This window comes from Ovis canadensis, chromosome 1, assembly GCF_042477335.2.
Source record: "Ovis canadensis isolate MfBH-ARS-UI-01 breed Bighorn chromosome 1, ARS-UI_OviCan_v2, whole genome shotgun sequence".
In the NCBI taxonomy this organism is placed as follows: Eukaryota; Metazoa; Chordata; class Mammalia; order Artiodactyla; family Bovidae; genus Ovis; species Ovis canadensis.
Window position 1 is genome coordinate 110,768,727 of NC_091245.1, and position 23,556 is coordinate 110,792,282.

The window sequence follows — 23,556 nt, forward strand, 5'->3', positions numbered from 1 at the left end:
CCTGACCCCAATCCCTCCCAGCATCAGAGTCTTTTCCAATAAGTCAACTCTTTGCATGAGGTGGCCAAAGTACTGGAGCTTCAGCTTTAGCATCATTCCTTCCAACGAAATCCCAGGGCTGATCTCCTTCAGAATGGGCTGGTTGGATCTCCTTGTAGTTCAAGGGACTCTCAAGAATCTTCTCCAACACCACAGTTCAAAAGCATCAATTCTTCGGCGCTCAGCCTTCTTCACAGTCCAACTCTCACATCCATACATGACCACAGGAAAAACCATAGCCTTGGCTAGACGGACCTTAGTTGGCAAAGTAATGTCTCTGCTTTTGAATATACTATCTAGGTTGGTCATAACTTTTCTTCCAAGGAATAAACGTCTTTTAATTTCATGGCTGCAATCACCATCTGCAGTGATTTTGGAGCCCCAAAAGATAAAGTCTGACACAGCCAGTATAGATAAATTAAAATCAGTCAAAGAAGACTTTAAGACAAATAACATCATTTAAGACAGAATTTTTATACAATGATTAAAGATTAAAGTAACTAAAGCAACATAACAATTCTAAACATGTACACACATTATTAAATAGGTAGACTCAGTAGATATAAACAAAAGTCAAAATACCTGCAGAAATAAACTGACAAATCACCATGATAGTGGGAGATTACAGCACATGTGTTTTTCAATAAATTATTCAAGCAGGCAAAACAATTCAGCAAAAATATAGAAGCACTGAATAACACAATTAACAACTTTCATCTGATGGGACATGTAGAAATGTTATATATTTGATAAGGCTATAAAAGATGTCTCAATCTATTTTAAAGAATAGTTGTCACATGAATCTAATTTATTCCTCAAACTCAAAGAATCTAGCTGTGAATGTGGGGGAAAGAGGGTTCAATCTTAAGTGAACAGAAACAAATATTCTGTCATGTAATACTACAAGAAATAGAAATTAAAATGTGCAATAGAAAAAAAGTTTAAAGGCTATATACTTCTTGCCCTTCTGAATCTATGAAGAGTTTATCACCTAGGTATTTTTTTAACCTCAAGAATAATATATAATACAGTTCTGTATTCTGATGTTTTTAACCTAATATTACATCATAGGCATTTTGTCATGCCATTGTTCTTGTCTTTTTCTTAGAAAAAGATCCCCAGCCCTAAAGTTTCTCCTTCCTTTGACCAGAAATCAAAAGCCTCTAAAAATAAACTCACATCAATAAGACACCTGCAGACCAACACACCCAGAAAATCAGAATTCCTTTTAGACTCAGTCTGGGTCAACCTCCTGCACAATATATTTTAATTCCTGCCACAGCCAAATGCATTTCCTTTTGTTAAAATCTCAGTTGTGGTGAAATAAAAGCTAACTTCTGTTCTCTCAGTCAACTGGAGGTTTAGAATCAAACTACCCACAGATTTTCCTTTTCTGGAATATAGTCAATACCACCGCTTTTCCCACTGCAGAAACCCACAACCATTGTTTCTTTCTAGTTTTTCGATGAGCAAATGGTTCTGCCTGAGCTTTTTCAAGAAAAATTCACACAAGCCTTACCTCATTGGAATCTAGTTCCACAACAAACTAGTCCTTGAGTCAAAGTTGCAGGGATGACTGTTAGTCTTCTTAGGGTAGAAAGATACAGCAAGTAAATTTCTTCATGCATTAACATGATAAGAAGAAGATTTGAAAGGTAACAAGGAAAAATGCCCCTGGCTACTTTCACTTAGAAACTGGAGTGGCCCTTGCTGTCACCTGAGTGCTAAGCCCCTGGAAAGAAAAGGCACAATTGTGACAGGATTTTAAGGCTCCTCCCATCAAAATTCTTAGTTTTCTCTTTCTTTTTCAGTCAAATCTGAATAGTTTTTCTATCTGTTGCAGGAAGGCGGACCCCTTCTAGGGCCCAAAACTGGGCTCTTGTCTAGCACTCAGAAATGAATTGTCCCAGGAGACACATGTGCTGACAAAGCAAGAGATTTTATTGGGAAAGGGCACCCGGGTGGAGAGCAGTAGGGTAAGGGAACCCAGGAGACCTGCTCTGCTGCATGGCTTGCAGTCTCGGGTTTTATGGTGATGGGATTAGTTTCCAGGTGGTCTTTGACCAATCTTTCTAATTCAGAGTCTTTCCTGGTGGCACACGCATCACTCAGCCAAGATGGATGCTAGCGAGAGGGATTCTGGGAAGTGGACAGACACGCGGTGTCTCCTTTAGACCTTTCCCAAACTCTTCCAGTTGGTGGTGGCTTATTAGTCCCATATTCCTTATCAGGACCTCCTGTCATAAAACAACTCATGCAAATGGTTACTGTGGTACCTGGCCAGGGTAGGTGGTTTCAATCAGTGTGCTTCCCCTAACAACTCCCGAGAGACTTCATATTTAAGATACTTCTTGGGAATTGAGGCGGAGGTCTCTTTCTTCTGTAACTTCTTCCTGCTGTGCATGGGCATAGGCCTGCCTAGCAGAGGAGAAGTCTCTCTCTACCTGATCTAAGTTGGAGTGTTCCACATCTGAAACCAGCTTCTACCCTTGTAGTAACAGCAATTCAGTTGGCCCCTCTCAGAGATGAAATAGACAAGGGCCAAACAGGAGACCTAATAGGATGGTCATCTCTGGTCCCCGGAAACAGAAGGCAACATTTGGGGTGAGAGTTGCAGGGTCTGTGACCCTTTTTGATTGGTTGATGGTGAGGCAACAGAGCTGTGCTCCAGGAATCTTGTGTTCAGTCTGAAGTTACCATCCTCCACCTGGGTCGGGGCTCAAAAACATTGTTATGCATATTTTTTTGATCAGGAACCAGGACTCCGTCTGGAGGCTGTACCAACCTTTGATTGTTTCTCCTGTTTCTGTATCCCCTCCCTTCCCTGATTAACAATTGTTTGAATCCATGCTTTGGAACTCAGGGAAGGTCAAGGAGGCTGAATGAAGCCTATATCCTACAGACAAGAAATGGAGAATACAGAAGAGATCTGTACTCTAGAGCCCCACAGAGTCCCGCTCAGTTTTAATTTAGGGAACTGGGCAACTATGATTGTGATAACTTCCTGTCAAAATGGGGCATACGACTGCCTCAGCTTGGAGTATAGACACTGAATTGGAAGTATTTCTGAGTTCCAAGTTCTAGATCTGAGTCTTGTATGATTAAAATCCAATTCCTTGGTCTGCCATTTTGGTGTAACAGACCCAATTAGAAGTAGTTGGAGGAGTGATAACTGGAATTTAGTAGACAAAATAAATCTCATTTATTTTTAGAAGAATAGGCCTGAAACCCAGTCTGGACCTCGCACTTCAGGGAGACTTGTAGCCAGGTAGCCAGTTGCCTAGTTTTATAAAAAGTAAGGTTACTAGCTTCCAGTAGACACTGTTTTGAGAATGGTGACATCCAAGCCTGACACGACTCAAAAAACTCAAGTGTTTAGCGATACAAAGTCCAATCTGAAAGTACACCCATAGCATCACCTAGTTATTTCCCAGGATATCTGAACCATAGCTACTCTATTTTGACTTTTAATTGTAAACTTTTCCTCAATAGCCAAAGCAGATTTCACTGCTTTGAGAAGATGCAAGAATTGGGATTCATAAAATCTTCTGAAAAGATCTAACTATCTGAAGGCCTGTTCTGCCAGTTTTTCCCAGAGCACAGAGTGCCTCATTCCTGATTTTCACCCTGAACTCCTTTCAGGGGCGTTGAAAGTCAGCAGTTGCAGCGGCCATGATTTAATCTTTGTAGATGTAGATGGCACGTGTCAGTCTTCAGTTGGCAGAGCCCCTTTTTGCTCATAAACTTGACCATGATTTTGAGGAGGGGCACTTCATGACCATTTTATCCCATGGTGCTGAGAATGTCCATTCTTGGGTTTGACAAAGATTTTGTTGACAGGCCACTCAATGTGCTGTTACTGGACTAGGCCATAAAACAGTATACAAAGTTCTCTGGACCACCTGTCTTACTAGCCTCTTAGTCCAAGAAAATATTCCCTCTTGTTGTTTCTTCCCATATCTAAAGTTACACTGTTACCAAAATTGATCTCATATGGGACTATATATTATTCTGTTAGAGGCCTCACACACATTTGATGGTGTAAGAAACAGTAATTTTGTAAAACAGGTGAAATACAAATAACATAGCCAGCAGTATTAGTAAAGTCGCAAGCAAGACTTAAGAGCTTCCATTAGATGCAGCACAGTATATCTCAGGTCACCTGACTTAGTCTGCTCTGTAGAATCTTTATCTTCCAGGGAAATTATATATTGGCACTGTCTATAAGGCACATAGCCCCATTTTCTCGTGTTACTAGACTGATTGTCCTTAGTATGATTTAATTGCTTCCAACACAGAGGAGACTTTAAACCTAAATTACCATAGCCTGCTGTTATCTATATAAATCCATCCCATAATTCTGGAAGATTTTTCCTCCTTTGCTGAAACTTTTCTTGTTGCTCTGACTAAGCTTGAGTAATAGAAAAAAGCTCAAATTTATGGCCAGAGTCAGAGCAGGCATTATTAATTGGCCTGGTGAGGGGATCCCATCTAGTAATATCACAGTGACCTGAATATGCTTATAATTATTTTTTTTAAGTAAGTTTTCTCAGGGCCAACCAGTTAGAGTCTTGTAGTAGAGAAATTTACCAAGGTAACCCAGAACTAGACACAGGTAATTGGCCACAAACCCAACAATTGAATTGATTTCTAAAACTAGCATAGAATCAGGCCTATGATAGAAAAGCATTTGATTTATATGCAAAGGTCTAAGAAGTCAAGAAAACATAAATGATCATATGAATCAGGTCCAGCATCTTGGAGAAGCTGTCTACCTCTGATGTCGTCATCTTCTCATCGTGGTGTAGTGTAGTTTCTCCTGATTAAAAAAAAAGTCCTTCCATCCATGTTGGAGACAGTCCCTTAAATTATGCCTTTTTCTAGTCCTGGTTGCAGGCAATGAAACATCTGATCTTCATCCAAAGATAGATTACTGAGATAAGCTTCAGAAACAAACTTAGGGTGTTCTTTAAGAATTCAATTGAATTTTACATTAATATCACATAACAGCAAAGAACTATCTAAGAGATGAGTCTTACTAGATGCAGACCTCCATTAACAAACTGGGATTTAACATTTTTTTAAAATATCTTTTTCTCCCTAGAGTTACCCTCATTTTCATCAAATATAACCAAATTAAGACTAGTTTGTTTGCAAAATAGGTCTGTTCTCACTAATTTTGGCCTGATGATTTATATAACCATAATTGATTATAGACTTTTTATTTTGCTGAAATGTTTATAGAGTCTCAGACTGAACTTTTAAAATAAAACAGGGCTGGGAAACTCACACCAAAGGCTTATCACAGATTTTGCCTAACAAATCTAGGTGAATTCTTCCCTTTTTAAGGTCTCAAAAATTTCTTGAGATTTTTTGAACTCGTGAGATAACCTTCCTAACTCATCTGATGAACGTACTGGAAACCTAAGATTTTCCAATTTTTGGAGGAGTCAGATAGAGAGAAAATATAATTGTTTTGTTTATAACATTTAATTTTACCAAAGTATTGTCATAATTAGTTTGAGAGGAAGTTTTCCCTACTCCCTGAGAACATAAGATTCAAACCCGTAATTTTCAGATAGAAACCATAAAAGTTATAAGCATATTCGCTGGTTCATTCAGTCCTTCTGTTAACTTTTGTGAAGTCATCTGGTTTTCCATTAGAATACCAGGACATATCAGAATGTTAAGGACTCCATATAATTTCTAGGATATCTGTATTATCAGTTTTATGATACATTATAACATGAGTGGATTTATTACTCATTTGATAATCTTTTTCATGTAATTTAACCAACCAAATAAACACAGTTTAATATCTCTCTTTGGAATGTTTCAGGGGCCCTCTGAATCACCCCAAAGTTACCAAGAGATCAAAGGAACTTCAAAAGAATTAGATCTAGGAAGTTTTATCAAAAAGATCAATTAAAAGCGTTTAGAACATTTGGTCAGATTTAGTCAATGCTGATGGGTGTATCATTTAGCTTGTTGATATGTCACAATGGGCATAAATACCAAGGCTCAAGGTCTAGTGAAAGTCAGCTCCACCATCTTGGACCTAGTTGGCTCTAACCAGTTTTCTTATGGCTTTGTCATTCCTAACAAAATCAACTTACCTAATTGTAATCCAATTTTAGAAAATCCTGATCATGCATGACTCTTTTTAGTATTTTTCATACTTTTTTTTTTTTTGAAAACACACTTCCTACATTAGCATTTTATAGATTGGTGAGCATAAATACCAGTGATAATTTCTAAAACCCTTGCTTTCTTAGACTATTTTAGGATGGCACCAAACATTATTCATTTACAGCCCCGAATCTCTTTAGTTTCTCTGTAAAAGGAAATTGGTGTTTAGTAGTAAATGTTTCAAATTTTTATTTTATTTGGAAATGACCTAACTATTCAATAGACTTCCAACATTTAGCACACTTAGCACACTTAGCACTACCCTTAGAAATTTAAGTTAGGCCAATCTGGAGAGACTATTTTAGACAGATATTTCTAAAGAATAATTATTCTTAATAGAGTTTATATAAAAGCTCATATCTCATTTACATTTTTTAGAAGTTTCTTCACTTGAGGTAATTTCCTTGTTGACAAACTTGTAACAGATATAATATTTAACTTACATTAAACCTAGGTACAATGAAAATATTCTACTTAATGTTAATTACTCTAAGACATATCTATATTAGATAGGTCGACAAACAAACCTTAATATCAGGTATTTAATATTGAATATTTCTCAGTTCACATGAACCTGGAATTTATTGTTTAATTTAGAATTACTTGATTTGTAAGAGCTTACTTTTTTTTAAGCCAAATAAATAGAGCTCATTTACAAATTAACCTCAAAATATTACCCAGAGACAAAGACATACCAAGACATATTTAGATAGACACAGTGTAAGATCTAGCTTCAAGTCTTTTTTCCCTTTTTCCTCAGTGTCAGGAATTAGAGATGATCTAGATAAGTGTTCCTGGGAGCCCTGGTCTCAAGGCACAGGGAAAGAAAATCAAGTTCTAACAAAATGGTGGCAGGTCTAAACCAAATGGTGGCCAGACAAAGCAAAATGGCAATCAAAAATCACAACACAGAACGCAGAGTTAAAACACACACGTATAAACCTGGCAGTCCTCATCAAAGTGAAAGTGAAAGTGAAAGTGAAGTCGTGTCTGACTCTTTGCGACCCGTGGACTGTAGCCCACCAAGCTCCTCCATCCATGGGATTCTCCAGGCAAGAATACTGGAGTGGGTTGCCATTTCCTTCTCCAGGGGACCTTCCTGACCCAGGGATTGAACCCAGGTCTCCCACATTGCAGGCAGATGCTTCAACTTCTGCACCACCAGGAAAGCCCTTAAATACAAGAATACAGTCTCTCAGAAAACATCCTATAGAGACACAGAACTTCAGATCCAAGTACTAACATCAAAGATTTCAAGGGAGGAAAGGGAGCCAGGTTGAAAGAAGAAGGGGGAGGAGGTGGGAGAGGGGGGATGAAAGGGGTGGACTTACAGACGTCTCCTGCCACCTACAGATACCCAGGCATTATGGGACTTTTCTCTGGGCCTCCAGAGAAGGGAGGACTGGAACTCGGCCCTACCAGAAATCAGACCAGAACAGAACTACAATTCGAGTTCTCTGCCAAGAGGAGGTGATCAGTCTCCAATCCTCAGCTCAGGCTGAGGGCCCTTCAACCAGATTCCTGCATCCAGGACTGGGGGACTAGAAAAACAGGGAAGGATAGGAAGGGTTAAGGAGAGGAAAGAGAGAGGGAAGGGGAGAGAGGTCAATAAAGTCTCTTGTTTCTTACTGGTCGGGGCACTCTGGCCAGTTGTCCATGTCAGGAGGAGACCAGGGACAAAAGGGTCCCAGTTGTGGCCGCTGGGTCTGGTCCACTGGTAGGCAAGCTGGCCCCTGAGTACCCCGAGTGGTCAGGATGTCAGTCTCGGCGAAGAAGAGTCCCACCAGAGTTGCCATTTGTTGCAGGAAGGCGGACCCCTTCTAGGGCCCAAAACTGGGGTCTTGTCTAGCACTCGGAAATGAATTGTCCCAGGAGACACATGTGCTGGCAAAGTAAGAGATTTTATTGGGAAAGGGCACCTGGGTGGAGAGCAGTAGGATAAGGGAACCCAGGAGAACTGCTCTGCCACATCGCTCACAATGTCAGGTTTTATGGTGATGGGATTAGTTTCCGGGTGGTCTTTGATCAATTTTTCTAATTCAGAGTCTTTCCTGGTGGCACACGGACAACTCAGCCAAGATGGATGCTAGCGAGAGGGATTCTGGGAAGTGGACGGACACGCAGTGTCTCCTTTAGACCTTTCCTGAACTCTTCCGGTTGGTGGTGGCTTATTAGTTCCATATTCCTTATCAGGATCTCCTGTCATAAAACAACTCATGCAAATGGTTACTATGGTACCTGGCCAGGGTGGGCGGTTTCAATCTATGTGTTTCCCCTAACATATCCATTTGAGAAATCAGCCAAAGATATTTTAGGTAGAGGGAAATGAAAGCAAAGAGGTCTTCCTTTGTTTCCCGATTTCAAGGAATTCACACCTGGAATAGTGAGTCTCCAAGTGTGGCCCCTGGACTGGCAACATCTATATCACCTGGAAACTTGTTAGAAATGCAACTTCTTGGGCCTCAAGCCAGATCAAATAAACCTGAAACTCTGAGGGGTGGCATGAGCAGGCTGTGTCTGAACAAGCTCTCCAGGGTGACTCTGATGTACAATAAATTTTGAAAACCATTACTCAGACCATTCCTGTCTAACCATCTGCCAGGTGGGCCAATAAATTCCTATAGCCTTGGGTGAGGTTCAGGTTGCAGTTTTAACCAGACTGCAAGTAGAGAGGTGAATGAGCAGATAAATCCTGCCAGAGAAGCAGGGCAGTGGAAGTGACTGGAAGAGATATTAGTAGAAGCACAGTCATATTAGTACCCCACTGAGGCTCTTGGAGCAGGCATGGGCAGGTCTACTATGGAATCTAGACAATCTCTCAGCTCCAGGGCTGGTAGCAAATAAAGTAGTAATACTTGGTTCCCCTAGGACCACTCCCAACACCAATAGTGGAGCTTTCATGCAGTGATGTCTAACACAGTATCAGCGCAGATATAAGGTACAAGAATATCTGACAGACCACACGAAGGATAGGAAATTAACATTGGGAGGGGGTGGTCACCAGGCTGACACCCGGAAGAAGCAGAAGACCTACAAATCAGCTCTTATTTATTCATTTTTCTATGCACTCATTCAAAATATGTTTGTTGAGCATCTATGTGCTCAAACACATTTTTAAGTAGCTGAACTGCTATAGTATTTGCATATAGCCATTTTTTGTCATACAGTCATTTTTAAACATTTAAGTAGCTAATCTGCTATAGTGACCTCTCCATTCTTCAGAAATTTCTTGGAGGTAATTATGGTTCTTTTAGAGAGTGCTAAAGCAGATATATACTTTTTAATTTATTTATTTGGCTGCACCAGGTCTTATTTGCAGCATGTGGCATCGTTTTTTAGTTGTGGCACATGAATTCTTAGTTACAGCATGTGGAATCTAGTACCCTGACCAGGGATCGAATCCCGGCCCCCTGCATTGGGAGTACAGAGTCTAAGCCACTGGACCACCAGGGAAGTGCCATGACCTAGGCATATTTTAACATTGCTTTTGAGTGAATTCTATCAACTCTAATGAATACAATGAATATAATGAATACAATGAAGTTATATTATTATATAAGCTGGGTTATGCTGCTAGACATTGAGTACTAGCACTTGGATTGTCATAGCACTAAGGATCTGGACATTTGGGCCACATAATATGTACATTATCTGGAATTCAAATCCCTATTAAAAAAAATAATAATATCACATCTGGTAGGACCTGAACTTTTCTTGGCCACTATAATGATCATGCCTCAGGGTTATGAATGCAGACCCCTCAAGGTAAGAGTCTCTATCTATGCAAATTTAAAAGTAAGCAGTTATTTTCCCATCCTGAGTAGATGACCCTGGCAAAACCAGATGAACAAGTTTGAGGGTAGCAGTCTCCCAGCTGCATTATCTTGAAAGAGATAAATGTAAATTTAGCCGTTTTACTAGTGTGATATCTGTTTTTAAGAATTAGAGAGGACATGATGTACTGAGTTAAGCTAAGATCTGAGAAGGAAGATTTCCTGAAAAAGAAACAAACAAAAAAAAAGCTGGTGTGTAACCAAGTTTCCCTGGAAGAATAAATGGCAACCCACTGCAATATTCTTGCCTGAAGAATTTCATGGACAGAGGAGCCTAGTGGGCTACAGTCCACGGGGTCACAAAGAGTTGGACATGACTGAGCATGGACAGCTGCTGCAGGGAAGTTTCAGGTAAACCTGACCTTTCTTGAAGAAATTGGAGAATGGACAATGAAGTGATTAAAGGGATTTGATCTTCTAGGAGTGCCTTTGAACTCCCAAAGGAGTTATACTCCTTAGTCTTAGGGGCTTACCGTTAAATACAGACGATATATCACCTTACATTATGGAGATAAACCTGTTTGGAGAACATAACACCAAGAAGTGAGGCCTCTAAGCGCTCACAGAATGTGTGCTGTGCTAGTTGGCCCAGCCCCAAAAAGACCAAGGCCTAAGTAAGCGAGGCACAGTGTGAGGAGTTTTTGATAGATCTTCTGGATAGCAGTCACTCAATCTACTGGATTATGAAGATTCACACTTATTAGCTGCTAAGATACTGAAGTTCCGTCCTGAAAAGAAATACATTACTTAAAATTTCTGTGTCCCTAAGAGTGTCTGGAGAAGGCAATGGCACCCCATTCCAGTACTCTTGCCTGGAAAATCCCATGGGTGGAGGAGCCTGGTAGGCTGCAGTCCATGGGGTCGCAAAGAGTTGGACACGACTGAGCGACTTCCCTTTCACTTTTCACCTTCATACACTGGAGAAGGAAATGGAAACCCACTCCAGTGTTCTTGCCTGGGGAATCCCAGGGACGGGGAAGCCTGGTGGGCTGCCATCTATGGGGTCGCACAGAGTCAGACACGACTGAAGTGACTTAGCAGCAAGAACGTCTGGAAGGCTTTACCTATGCCATTATCCCACTTTTAATTGGTTGTTTTCCTCCACAAGACTGAACTTCATGAATACTCGAGCCTCACAGCTATAGAAATCCAATGAGTGAAAATGGACAGTGGGCACAGGTTGTCATCATATAAGGCTACAGCAATACTGCCATGGTTTGAACTTCCATCCTTCTTCTTCATGAGGAGCACAGCAATCCCAGCAGGATTAATCGAGGCACACAAACCTGTCTTAAGATTAAACATTCTTATCTATATAATCCCAGAAGAGCCCTTCTTCTGGTTCCAAGAATAAACACAGCACATAATCAAAGGCACAGCCACAATCTAAAGTGAGGGTAAGTCTACATCCTGTTGTGAGAAGACCTCTCCCTTGATTAATAATATGACTGGTTAATACCCAGATACCTATAAAACAAGAAGGGCGGCTGACTGTGACAGTAGGCAATACTGATGAGAGTGAATCTGGTGAAGCTCCAGAGCATGGAGTGCTAGGAGATGAACTTGACATCGGATTTTAGCCAGGATGTCGAAGTTCAGAAGGAAGTCATATGATAGATGAAAGTTCATCCACACAGAGTGCTACAGGTATGATCTCATAGGTATGGACCCTGTAGTGCGCGAATGGGCTCAGTAGGTGGCTGCCCCCAATGAACAGGATGGATATAGAAAGTATTTCCAGTGGCTTGGAATCCCACTTTACATGGGATCTATAATTAGAAACTAATATCCAAAGCCATGGTCTTAAGAACGTTGAAAGGAAGGATGAGTAGGCCTGAACCTGACCATTTATCTCATTCCTTCTTAAGAACAGTGTTTCTTATCTGGGAAGTGCCTTATGAAGCTACCAGATCTCCAGGGACACAGACTCTAGGGATGAAGCTACTATTTGATGAGTATTAAAGGGAAATTCCTTCTTGACCCCAACCCACACAACTTTCATTGACTCTCTATTCCCTTCCTCTGGGTTCATCCATGCTAGGTGAAGCTGTCTGGGAGGTGTGGCCTTGACCATTATTATATGTCCAGGTTAGTAGGACAAAAATGATCTTCACCAGTTCACATTAGCCTACTTGACCTGCATGGCTCCTGAGACTGTTTATTCGTATCTCCCTAGAAGAGGGTACAACTTCACATCAAATCTTAGAAAAGTAGACATAACTCAGTCATACTACATGCCTAATCATTCTCTTCCAGTCGATCCTGAGAATGGTTGTAGACCATGTATAACGGGGAAAGTGCCTTCATGAAGTCCAGATGAGACAGCCAGGGATCCGCAGTTTTCTCTCTTGTTTCTCGTGCCATGGCATAACACTTTTCAGTCTCCTTTTTCAGGCAGGATAACAGAAATGCCACTCATCGAAATGTCATATCTTTATTGATATTCAAAGCTGAATTAGAAGCCATATCTTCTTCCTAGGACTGTAGAAGTCAGGTCTGTAAGCACAAGATAAGCAACTCTATCCTTGACCTTTGAATTGGCTACAAAGCCACCAACCAGACACAGTAGCCCAAAGAACTACATTTAGTAGGCAAAACTGCTGTTGTGCATGATCTTCTTTTATAGAAATATTGTTGTTGTTCAGTTGCTAAGTCGTGTTCAGCTAAGTTTGTGACCCCATGGATTGCAGCACACCAGGCTCCTCTGTCCTTTGCTATCTCCCAGAGTTTGTTCTAATTCATGTCTTTTGAGTCAAAAAGGTGGGTGTCCATTATACTTGGTCCCACATGATAATCTGGGAACCTAAATGCAATGGAAGGGTAAAACTGTGGATTTCAGGATGTTATGCATGAATCTGAAACAGAGAGACCCAAAAGACAGGATAGCAAGATAAATCAAACTCAAATCAAAGCTAAGAAAACATTTCAGATAGTCAATATGAAGAACTACACTGAGAAGGAGCCCAGGTTTGAGGCAACAGAAAGGCCATAAAGGAAAAACACACATGAGCCCAAATGATTTAAAGCGGAGAGAGGAAAACTGAGCCTGGAAGAAGACAGTGGCCTGAGTTCATAGAACCCCTGTGGCCTTGGATTTGATAGGAAAGAGTCCAGTGAAGCGACCAATCCTGCTTAGAAAAGGCCTGTATACCTCAGGTCTTTCAGAGCCACTTGGCACCAGGTGTGCTTCTGAAACTGTTGTTACATCCCTTGGACACTGCAGAAAAAAAAATAAATAAATAAAAAACTTTAGATGGAACAGGTATTTTTTTTTTTAAGAAATTATATATAGAGAAATACAGATGAGTACAGACAATTGAAAAATTGGGTTCCACTCTCAAGTTGCTTTTTCTGTGTGACTTCAGCAAGAGTTGCTTCAGAAATGAATGAGAATAATGAATAAATAGCTAGAAATGGCAATAGCTTGGATAGACCTTAGTTAGAAATTTTGCAGTCAAGGGAAAAAGAGAAATAAATAAATACATTTCGGGAGGCTTAGTAGATAGCAGAAAAATATGCTTTATATGGAGTTGACAGATGTGTATGTGTGTGTGTGTGTGTGTGTGTGTGTATGTGTTAGGCTGAAGGCCACATGTCAAAAGAAGTTGCATGAGTCAGAATAAACAGATCAGATCAGGATTCCGAAGGCATTGGCAAAGGATGTGCTCTGGAGCAAAGGAGACATTTAGCCATAAAGAAGAAGAGAAATGCCTCATCTTATGAGGCAGAAGATGTACATGAAGTTCATGCATTTTGTATATGCAATGTTTATTCCAAACAGCAGCACTAGTTACCCAGTAAAATATGATTTCTCCAGGTGAGTCATAATTCAAGTCAAGTGTAATCATTGATCTCCTTCCCTAAATCAATTGATAGCTCGCTCTTTGCACAATGCGGCAGGGAGGGGGGGAAATGGAGGATGCAGAAGGTCAGGAGCAACCATTCAGGATAAGGATGCCTGAAATAAAATGGCTCAAAAGCAAGTAAAAGAAAACAAAATTGATTGACATATGCACACTACTATATGTACAATAGATAATTAATAAGAACCTACTATATAGCACAGGGAACTCTACTCAATACTCTGTAATGACCTATATCAGAATCTAAAACAGACTGGATTCACTTTTCTGTACACCTGAAACCTATACATTATAAATCAACTATACACCAATAAAAATTAATTAAAAAGAAAAATTGATGTCACATTTATCCTGCTAGAATTCTGGATTGGAATGACATTTTGAGCACAGATTCAAATTCCACCACCCAAGTTTTTTATATGAAACATTTTATACAGAATGTTTCCTATATAAATTTGAAAGATTAATATCATGAACACTTGTATACACAACTCAGATTCAAGAAATGTTAACAATTTGCTTGAATTATAAGTATTATGTTGGTGTTTGTTTATTTGTATACATTTATTGTCAAGCTATTTGAAACTGGGTTTGGTATTTAGCCATTAAATACTTCAGCATACATTTCCTATAAGAAAAATGTCTTCAACAGAGCTTCAATACTTTTATCATCACTTAGGAATATTATCAAAAAAACAAATACCTTGTTATCATGCAACTATCAGGCCAAAACTAGAAAAACTTTAGAAACTTTTATAGTTTTTTTTTTCTTTTTTTGAAACTAGTGAGTTTTTTTTTGAAATTAGAATCCAATCAAGGCTTATGCACTACATTTGTCTTGTATCTTTTGTCAATTTTAAACCAGGACAGCCACACAAACATACTGTTATTTGTAATCCCTGTGACATGGAGATTTTGAAGAAATTAGAACAATCACCTTATAAAATTACCACATTCTTGGTGCACTGTCTCCTGCAACATTATTTAACATGCTCCTATGTCTCCTGTATTCCCTGTATATTGAAATTCTAATATATGAAACATTTCAGGCAAGGATATTTCAAAGGCAGTGCTATTGCTTCAAACATCACACCAGGAGCACACAATGTCAAGCCATCCACTATCAGTGACATAGCGTTTGATTCCACCAGTTCTCTCCAAAGCTACAATGAACCCCCTGGAAGCAGGAAGTAATCCACAAGACGCTACTTAGCCTCATCCAAATATTCTATTTCCGAATAAACTTTCACCTAACGGTTCCATATTCATTGATAATAACTGCTGGAATTAATGACTTCAGGATGGCAAAGCAGTGGTGTCTAGTGGTATCATTCCTTCAACATTTATTAGTTGGCAACCTGGAGTACTCACTTCACTTTAAAGGCAATGTGAATATTCCACCAGTATTCCACTTTTAATCTTCCTTCTGAGTATATGATGGGTGGATTAGTCAGCTTTTGCTTCAGCAACAAACAAGCCCAAATCTTACTGACTTACAACAGCAAACATCTCTTACGAGTTTGTGATTTGCCTGTGGCTCAGCTGTAGCTCTTCTGGGCTTTGCTCCAGGCTCTAGATCAGTGTAGTGTGTCTCTCGAACTAGGAGTCTGAAAAAGAAGCAATGGCTCCCGGGGGCCCGCTCCTCTCTTCTTGGATGACCGGAGTGCTAGAGACAAAGGATGAGATGCCTTGTAAAGCCACTGCTCCAGGCCAGTGTGTTGTCACTTCTGCCCACGTGGCATCAGTTGGAGAAAGTCACAAAGTCATTAGAAGGAGGAAGTTTACTGTGTTCCTGGGGAAAAGGGAAGAAGAAAGTTATTTCCTAAAAAATTTACACAATCTGCCATTGTGGGATTGAACTTGTCTACCCTCCTAAATTTGGACATGACCATATAACTTGCTTGGGTCATGAAAATATGAGTAGACATATGGTGCATTTTCTAGCACATTCCTTTCCACTGCCACAGTAGCATTCTAAATCATTGAGTCTCTGTCATTTTGTATCCCTAACTGAGGAAGATGTGGATCAGAACACCTGCTAATCCAAGAGGCACAAGGAGTGAAAATGAAAGATAAACTCTCTTGTTTCAAGCCACTAAGATTTTGAGGTTGTGGCATAACCCACCTACCCAGACTAACACAGAGTAAAGCTCAATTATTTCCTTTTAATTATTAATTTTTATTAATTAATTTTCATTAAGTTGGAGTCCTAAGAATCTCCACTGTAGTAAATAAGCTTTTATTTCCCTTTTTCTTTTTTCTTTTTCTTTTATCTTTTTTTGAGTATCATTACAAACTCAGACATTTTGATTGATATAATCACAAGCATTATTCTTTTGAGGTTAATATTGTCCCAAACTTGTCCAGTGAGAGCTGTTTCCTTTTAACAAGACCCCTATTACTCTTTAGAATTTCTTCCCATTATGATGGCATAAGAAATCTTCACCTCACTTTAAATTTCTCCTTCTTCAAAGTTAGAACTTGTCATTTCTCTAAGGAGCCTTGGTTTTTTTTTAGTGAAGATTGTATTTTAGAAAACAGTACTTGAATGTAGGTGTGCTCTTTGCTACTGGAGTACATTGGTTCCTAAACTCTTGTTGAATAGAGCATATTCTCAAATTTTTGTTCTCTCTCTGTCTCTCTCTCCACACACATATATGTATATAGACATAGATATATAATAGACTTATAGATTATACACAGATAAATATAAATTGCTCTTGGCATTGTTCAGTCCCTCAGTCGAGTCCAATTCTTTGCAACACAAGGACTGCAGCAAGCCAGGCTTTCCTGTCCTTCAGTATCTCCTGGAGTTTTCTCAAACTCATGTCCACTGAGATGCCATCCAACCATCTCATCCTCTATCATCCCCTTCTCCTCATGCCCTCCATTTTTCTCAGCATCAGGGTCTTTTCCAATGAGTTGGCTCTTCATATCAGGTGGCCAAAGTATTGGAGCTTCAGCATCAGCCTTTCCAGTGAATATTCAGGCTTGATTTTCTTTAGTATGGACTGGTTTGATCACCTTGATGTCCAGGGGACTCTCAAGAGTCCTCTCCAGCACCACATTTCAAATGCATCAAAGCAATGTCTTTGCTTTTTCATATGCTGTCTCGGTTTGTCATAGCTTTTCTTCTAAGGAGCAAGCATCTTTTAATTTCACACAGATTATATTGTATACAACACATGCTATATTTTATATAGACTACGTATAAATCATATATAACCTTTTGCTCTTATTGATATTTCCAACTTAGATTAGATATTGTAGGGTTTTCTCCATTACTTTCTTTGTTTCTATATTTTGTCTTTTCTCAGACACTGAAAAACTTCAATCCAGTATCATCAACAGTTTTGTTTATTTGCTTTTTTTTTTTTGGCCATATCATGCAGCTTGTGAGATTTTAGATTTCCAACCAGGGATGGGATCAAACCAGGCTCTCGTCAGTGAAAGCACACAGTCTTAACTACTGGACCGCCAGGTAATTCCCTTGCTTTATTCTACGACACACATATGTTAATCTCAAAATTAAAGCATCAACAACAAAAACACTGAGTGAAATTTAGGACTCATTTGAGTCCTTTTTGTCCTCAAAAAACCTGTCACCAAAAGATGGACTCTGTGAGCCAGAGTCTTGTATGCAAAAGACATTTGAAATATTTCCTTTTGGTGTATAGTTATATGTGATCTATTAGACATGCAATTTGGTTAACTGGTTACAGTTTCAGTTGAGCAGACAGGATACATGTGACTTCTCTTGCACAAGGATCCTGCAGCATCCTGATCTGCCGCCTCTCTCCATCTTTCTGATCACCTGCATCATTATCACAGCTATTGGCCAGTCTTTTAATCCGGAACTAAACTGTCCTCTCCTGGCATGAAGCTAGCATTGAAAAACGTTAGGCATTTAGTACCTATAGTCTGTGCTTAGTAGCTTAGTCGTGTCCAACTCTTTGTGACTCTATGGACTGTACCCCGCCAAGCTCCTCTGTCCACTGGGATTCTCCACGCAAGAATACTGGAGTGGGTTACCATGCCCTCCTCCAGATTTAGTACCCATACATCATGTAATGTCTCTGCTTTTTAATATGCCGTCTAGGTTGGTCATAACTTTCCTTCCAAGGAGTAAGTGACTTTTAATTTCATGGCTGCAATCACCATCTGCAGTGATTTTGGAGCCCAGAAAAATAGTCAGCCACTGTAGTCATGTATGCATGTGAGAGCTGGACTGTGAAGAAAGCTGAGCACCGAAAAATTGAACTGTGGTGAAATTGAACTTTTGAACTGTGGTGTTGGAGAAGACTCTTGAGAGTCCCTTAGATTGCAAGGAGATCCAACCAATCCATCCTAAAGGAGTTCAGTCCTCGGTGTTCATTGGATGGACTGATGTTGAAGCCGAAACTCCAATACTTTGGCCACCTCATGCGAAGAGCTGACTCATTTGAAAAGACCCTGATGCTGGGAAAGATTGAGGGCAGGAGGAGAAGGGGATGACAGAGGATGAGAGAGTTGGATGGCATCACCAACTCGATGGACATGGGTTTGGGTAGACTCCGGGAGTTGATGGACAGGGAGGCCTGGCGTGCTGCGGTTCATGGGGTTGCAAAGAGTCGACACAACTGAGTGACTGAACTGATATTGATACTGATACACCAATGTAAAAGAAAACCCTTCATCTTAGAACTCTTGAGCCAGATCTGAAAGACAGGGCTGCCATGGGTAGGATTGCCAGGGAAGAGGACATGACCACAGGGAGGACAGAAAGAATCAGTGGGGAAAAGATGAAGGGAGAAAGCAACAGCTCAAGAGAGAAGATACACCCTGGAGCCAGAGAGCCACAGCTACTGAGCCCACATGCTGCAACTACTGAAGCACGTGTGCCTAGAACCTGTGCTTCACAGCAAGAGAAGCCACCACAATGAAAAGCCTGCACACCACAACTAGAGAAAGCGTGCACACAACAGCAAGGACCCAGCACAATCAACAAAAGGAAAAAAGAAGATTGGAATGAGCTCTGACTCAGAAGGAAAAGAACACTGGTGTTGCGAGGATCCTCCAAATAAGGCTGAAAGAACCTGAGTCAGGACCTTCATGTCTGCAGGCAGAATTAGCTGCCTTCCAGTCCAACAAAAGCTCAAACAGGAGGAAATGTACTTAACCCACAACAGAAAAACAATAGCAAAGACTGATGCTTATTTGGCAGACACTGTTCTAATGATTTACTCCTCTTGGTCCATTTAATCCCTCTAACAACCAGTGGTAGGTCATATGATTATCCTCATTTTATTAATGAGGGAAATGAGGCAAAGAGAAGTTTCTGTAACTCACTTAGAGCCATAGAGATAGTGAGTGGCAGAGTCAGGATTCAAACAACAAAGCCCGGTCCAAACTCCAGTACATTATAAGAATCTCTTCCTGCAAACCCAGGTATTTGGCTCTTGGAAAGTTAAAGGATTATTCAAGGCCAGTGAGATTCTATACTGGCTATATATACTGGTGATAGAAACTATAAAGTAAGCCCTGCCATCATGGTTTCATTCCAGTCAAGCCACTTAATCCCTAAGTGACTACGGAATAAGTTTCTTGTTTAGAAACCACAGTTATACCCAACATCATAACTAAAATAACAGGTTAGGACAACTGTTTTAAGTATAGATTGTACTTGATCAAATTGCAAGTGTACCTCTGAGCACAAGCTGTACAAGTGGGAAAATTATGAGATCTCAGACACAAGTTTGGTGTGATTTTGTAACCTCCTTTTTTGCGTCTGTTTCCTAGGTTTTTATTTACTTGCTCTGCATGTGTAACTTCATCCTCCTTCAACACATGGGCTCTCAGTTTCTCTTATATCCAAGTATTTAAACTTGGGTTCCAGGCTCTCAACATGGTTTCAGGTTTTAAACAACTCTGATCTCCCTATGCGGGCTTTATAAACCCAATAATGACCACAGGGTGCTCCACTGATGCATCTTACATCTCAAGTGCACTCTGCCACACGAGAAGAAATAAAAGTGAAACAAATCCCATGGACGTAAACTGGTGAGAAAGCGCCCTTCCTCTAGACTCCCAATTTAAAGTCATGCCATTGAAACTTATGGTCTTTACTGTTTATACCTTTTTTATACCCAACACAAGAGTTTAAGGTAATAGCCTGCAAACATCTGTTCTTGGCTCCCATCCAACATCTGGGCTGCTACCACGCATTTGAGTCAGGCAGAGAAAAAACAAACAACTGAATGCATGCGTGAGTGAAATAACCACTGTTCTGTTCTTGCTCTTTGCTGATGTCATTATTCATCTGAATAGTGGTGGCAGTGACAGGGTGTCAGGAAAGAAGGCCTGGGGTCTCCAAACGAAGGAAATAGGCTGCAAGCATCAGACATTTTTTATCTCTCCCTTAAGCAGCAGGAGGAAACAAACGACAAGTGTCAGATTTTTTTTCCTTCTCTATACAAAATTAAAAGGAGGTTTCTTTTAAAATTCTGTGTTTCCATGATGACCCCTGGTTCCACCTGAACTTAACTTTTCTCAAAGCTTGAGCTAACCAATGTGTTTTTCTTATGGAAAAGTTTTCCTCAAGCTATGTTAATGAACTATGTAGTTACCCTAAACTCTGTCTTTCTTCAAGTCGGTTCCGCTTAAGACTCAGAACTGATAAGGGCTCAACAAACCAGTATGTATGGACCCCTGGTTCCACCTGAACTTAACTTTTCTCAAAGCTTGAGCTAACCAATGTGTTTTTCTTATGGAAAAGTTTTCCTCAAGCTATGTTAATGAACTATGTAGTTACCCTAAACTCTGTCTTTCTTCAAGTCGGTTCTGCTTAAGACTCAGAACCGATAAGGGCTCAACAAACCAGTATGTTCTACTCATACATTGTTCTCCTACTCTGTTTTTTAATGAAACTACATATTTACTTGGAAACCTGCCTTTCTTCAAGACTCATGTCAATTGTTTTATGGCCCAGGATGACTCACTTTGTGCCAATGTTATCTCAAAATGCATGTTGTGGGTGAGGGGCCTGATGCCACTCTGAGTTTTGAGACATTTCCTTTCTCTAATTAGCAGCTTGCTGATAGGTATACGACATACTGCTAAAGGCTAGCAGGGGGACATTCTTCCTGCCCCTTTCTGGTGTCTATGTCAGAAGCTTTATCTATCTCTTTTATACCTTAATAAAAATTTATCACACAAAAGCTCTGAGTGATCAAACCTTGTCACTGGCCCTGGATTGAATTCCTCTTCTCTGGAGGCCAACAATCCCAGTGTCTTTCATGGCTCAGCAACAACCTTTCAGAAGGAAGGGTAGAAAGGACATAGGGAAGAAAGGGAAAAGGCTAAATATCAAGAAAAAAGACTATCTGATCACAATTTGTAGAGAACAGAATAGTCTGGGAAGGTTTGCTATATCAACAGCTGTATTAATCCAGGTAATACCAGAAAACTCAAAAGTCTCAGTGGATTATTTGCTCACATTCCAGTATGACTTAGGTGTTCGTGATAGGGCAGCTTTCCTTCAAGCTGACTCAGATGCCCAGTTTCTTTCCATTTCAGTAACAATTCCATCCTCAAGACTTGATTTTCAGTATAACCACTGGTATCAATTTTCAGTAAGCAGACAAGAAAAAAAGAGAGTGGAGAAAGCATTTGCTTCTTAAATAGCTCAGCCTGTATGTGACACACATCACATCCATACAACCTGCCATTGGCACCCAGCCCCACCTAGGTACAAGGCAGTTTGGAAAGTCTCCTGGAAGACTCCTAGAATACAGGTTACAAGATATAAAGCGCAGGCGGTGGCGGCGGCGGTGGCAGTGGTGGTGGCAGTGGGCGGCACACTAAGCGCAGGCGCCGCACTAAGCAAAGTGCGGCCGAGAGCTACCCCACGTCTGAGGTCAGGGGCAGCGGCTTAGAGTGCCAGGCTGCGGAGGCACAGGAACGGCCGAGAGGGGCTACCTAGCGTCAGAGGTCAGAGGTGGCACCCGAGGCCAAGGGCGGCGGCAGGAAGGCCAGGGCGACGACCGGGAGGAGCAACCCCATGCCCAAGGCTAGGGGTGGCGGCCGGGAGGAGCAATCCCATGTCCAAGGAGTGGTGGCTGTGCAGGCCCAGGAGGGCCTAGAGGAGCCATCCCACATTGAAGGTCAGGAAGAGCAGTGGGAGGAGATACCCCTCGTTCAAGGTAAGGAGCAGCCGCTGTGCTTTGTTGGAGCAGCCGTGAAGAGATACCCCATGCCCAAGGTAAGAGAAACCCAAGTAAGATGGTAGGTGTTACAAGAGGGCATCAGAGGGCAGACACACTGAAACCATACTCACAGAAATCTAGTCAATCTAATCACACTAGGACCACAGCCTTGTCTAACTCAATGAAACTAAGCCATGCCCGCGGGGCAACCCAAGATGGGCGGGTCATGGTGGAGAGGTCTGACAGAATGTGGTCCACTGGAGAAGGGAATGGCAAACCACTTCAGTATTCTTGCCTTGAGAACCCCATGAACAGTATGAAAAGGCAAAATGATAGGATACTGAAAGAGGAACTCGCCAGGTCAGTAGGAGCCCAATATGCTACTGGAGGTCAGTGGAGAAATAAGTTCAGAAAGAATGAAGGGATGGAGCCAAAGCAAAAACAATACCCAGCTGTGGATGTAACTGGTGATAGAAGTGTTAGGTAGGTAGAATAGGGAAATGGAGTCCAAAATGGCAGTGGCTAAAAAACAAGGAAGGTCAAAGGAAGGTCCGAGGACCAGAGTGAAGACTTCAGGTAGAACAAACAGCACTCCTGGCTAAGCCAAATTTGCATAGGGCAGGCCCAGGTAGAGGAAAAAACATATAAAAGGAGGAGCCAAAGCGCTTTCGCTCTCTTCCTCTCCCGCGTGCACGCGTTCTTTCTCTCTCTCTCTCCCTCTCTCTCTCTCCCTCTCTCTCCTCCACTCTCTTCCCTTCAAATCTTTGGTTGGCATGCCCTCACACTTTGAGGATGGATTCTCCTGCTATCTTATAAATAAGATAGAGCTGTAACACTGATTTGCCTAAGAGCTATAACACGGTTTGTCCAAGACCCGAGAGCTGTGATGCGCCAAGGGCTTTAATGTCCATTGCTCCAAATCTTTGTTGTGACGAGACAAAGGACCGAGGAACATACACTCGCATGACAGAAGCAAGGTCCAATGCTGTAAAGAGCAATACTGCATAGGAACCTGGAATGACAGGGCCATGAATCAAGGCAAAATTAGAAATAGTCAAACAGGAGATAGCAAGAGTGAACATCGATATTCTAGGAATCAGTGAACTAAAATGGACTGGAATGGGTGAATTTAACTCAGATGACCATTATATCTACTACTGCAGGCAGGAATCCCTCAGAACAAATGGAGTAGCCTTCATGGTCAACAGAAGAGTCCGAAAGGCAGTACTTGGATGCAATCTCAAAAATGACAGAATGAACTCTGTTCGTCTCCAAGGCAAACCATTCAATATCACAGTAATCCAAGTCTATGCCCCAGCCAGTAATGCTGAAGAAGCTGAAGCTGAATGGTTCTATGAAGACCTACAAAACATTTTAGAACTAACACCTATAAAAGATGTCCTTTTCATTATATAGGACTGGGATGCAAAAGTAGGAAGTCAAGAAACA

General features: G+C 40.9%; 1 long non-coding RNA gene across 2 annotated transcripts in view; it reads right to left on the reverse strand.

Moving 5' to 3' along the window:
- Nucleotides 1-11,128: 11,128 nt before the first annotated feature.
- The window catches only part of LOC138433894 (uncharacterized), an 86,381-nt gene continuing 73,953 nt past the window's right edge, over nt 11,129-23,556 (reverse strand). Inside the window, exons 9-12 of one of the 2 annotated variants that reach the window (XR_011254504.1) lie at nt 13,856-15,716; nt 13,213-13,278; nt 12,300-12,542; nt 11,129-11,347 (exon numbers count right to left, since the gene is read on the reverse strand). This is a non-coding gene — a long non-coding RNA (uncharacterized lncRNA). Of the gene's footprint in view, nt 11,348-12,188; nt 12,543-13,212; nt 13,279-13,855; nt 15,717-23,556 lie in introns of those variants that run through there. The other variant, XR_011254505.1, reaches the window with a different exon arrangement.